Source organism: Astatotilapia calliptera, chromosome 20 (genome assembly GCF_900246225.1).
Source record: "Astatotilapia calliptera chromosome 20, fAstCal1.2, whole genome shotgun sequence".
NCBI lineage: Eukaryota > Metazoa > Chordata > Actinopteri > Cichliformes > Cichlidae > Astatotilapia > Astatotilapia calliptera.
In genome coordinates, this window is record NC_039321.1 from 2149243 (window position 1) to 2151984 (window position 2742).

Consider the following 2742-nt stretch of genomic DNA (forward strand, 5'->3'; position numbering starts at 1 on the left):
CTGGATTTATTCTGTCTTTGCTGCACAGCTGCCTCTCCTCTCATTCTCTCCCCCTCCCTCTCCTGTTGCTACTTCAATCATGAAACTGATCAATGATCAGCTGATCGGCTTTTCTCTCTTGTTTATTTATCGCCCACTTTGTGCCAGAAAGAGGAAACCAGCAGATGTCGCGCTAAACAACAGCAGCACGTTTAAGCTTGATCAGCTGTTAGAATTTATTTAATATTAATTTCTAGTATCAGCTGATGTTTGCTGGAGCCACAGCTGTAAAGCTGCTGGTCATGATGTCGGTTTGGATATGTGGTGAGAGGGAAACATGAAGATGAAACCAGGAGATGTCCTTACTGGACCATCAGAGCTGAACAGGTGATGGAGAAACAGGTTTACCTTTTAGGTGACATGAATGAGCTGAAGTTATCAACTGTTTCTGAGAGATAAATAACACCAGGATCCTTTTTTAGGTAGCTGACAGCTGGTAACTGTGCAGGGGCGGGTCTAGCAAAGTTTTGCCAGGGGGGCAGGTAGGGCATTAACAGGGAAAGGTGGGCACAAAGAAATACTTTTCTTTCTTATTCTCATTTAAAATACCTAGTTTTTATTAAATAATTATCTAAATCTTACAACCAAAGTTTTTATCTGACGTAAAATGTATAGAAATCATACATATACCAACAAGACTGTACATCACTGTCACAACAGCATTTGTTTTCATTCAAAGGCTTTATGGCTTTAATACCTGGTGGGTCGGTCTGTAGTAAAAATGCCCAATTTTTTTGTCCCAGTCCAGCCCTGCAGGTTAATACTGGCAGTGTCACCATGCCAGCTGACTGTATTTCATCATCAGCCAGTGTTGTTCTTTATCAATATTACCAAAGTTTACCATAAGGCAGCATAGAAAGTATTTACTTGCTTTCAGGTTTTATTCAAATGTTAGTCTTTTCATTTGTTTCTCCACTTTTTTCCTGTTTCAAAATCAAACACCACTTTGTGAGAAGATTATCTTCTTTTTTTAACAGGCAGATAAAGTTTTGCATTGGAACTGGCTAATTTGCCAATTGTTTGTTACAAATGTTCGTATTTTAATTTTCAAAAATGTTTTTGCCCAAAACATATGTGCACTACATGTCAGTAAAAATACTATGCAAATATTGATGTCCTTGAATGCTGAGTAAACACTGACAAAGCACTGATTGTATCTCTTGTACTTTATCAACGCAGTATCTAAAAACTTTGCACCGTAGTGGTTAAAATCTCATTCTAATAAGAGTTAAAAGTGCATTTGGTTATTAGGTTTATAGGGTTATTGAATTATGGTTAAGGGTTGGTAGAATTTTTTTTTTAAACATTATCTGCCAATTAAATCTGCCACCCTTCTCCAAATCTGTGCCCCTACCTGGCCCCCCCAACAAAAATTTTCTAGACACGCCACTGACAGGGAAGCTGGTCAGAGTTGATGGGAAGATGGATGGAGCCAAATACAGGACAGTCTTGGAGTCTGCAAAAGACTTGAGACTGGGGTGGAGGTTCAGCTTCCAGCAGGACAACGACCCTAAACATAAAGCCAGGGCAACAATGGGATGGTTTAAAAAAAAACATATCCATGTGTTAGAACGGCCCAGTCAAAGTCCAGATCTAAATCCAATCGAGAATCTGTGGCAAGATCTGAAAACTGCTGTTCACAAACGCTGTCCATCTAATCTGACTGAGCTGGAGCTGTTTTGCAAAGAAGAATGGGCAAAGATTTCAGTCTGTAGATGTGCGAAGCTGGTAGAGACAGACCCTGAAAGACTGGCAGCTGGAACTGCAGCAAAAGGTGGTTCTACAAAGTATCGACTCAGGGCTGAATAATTACGCACACCCCACTTTGCAGTTATTTATTTGTAAAAAAAAGTTTGGAATCATGTATGATTTTCGTTCCACTTCTCACGTGTGCACCACTTTGTGTTGGTCTTTCACGTGGAATTCCAATAAAACTGATTCATGTTTGTGGCTGTAATGTGACAAAATGTGGAAAAGTTCAAGGGGCCGAATACTTTTGCAAGCCACTGTATGTGGCGCTCTCTACTTTTCTACTATAAGAGCAATAATAGTAGTACACCCACTCACTGTAGAATGCTAAAATTGGTTTGGGGGTGTTTTGCAACAAACTGATCAAAATAAACTGCTGTTTTATTGCAAAATTATCAGTACAACATGTGTACATGTACTGTACTGTATCATGTGTTTCCCTGATTAACACTGAATCTTACTCATTTCATTTTTAGTTAATTATCCTTTATTTATTGAAATAAAAAGCACATTGAGGTTAAAAAGGCCAAGAGGGCAGCAGATGTTACAACAACCACAACACATAACTGGCTGGTAAAAGGGAAACACACGGTCACACTCCACAATGTACAGTCACTCTCACTCACGCTTAACTGGGAAGGGTCCAGGGAAGACAGGTTCAGACCCAGGGAGGTCTATACAAGGAGATGGAGTTAGATGTCAGACTCACAGGGAGATCAAGAAGACACTAAGCCGGGCTCAACACTAGTGAGTACAAAGCTCCAGCGAGGAGCACCACTCCAACCAGGCCTTAAGTATGGTCAGTGTTTATCAGCTGTGATGAGCCACACGTGCGTGTGCATGGGTGTGACGATCAGGTGACCACTGAAAGGCAGGCACTGCACCTCAGGACAGCCAATGGTGGATCATTTCTGGCAACTTCTGCTCTGTTTGTAGATTGCACTGACCGTTTAT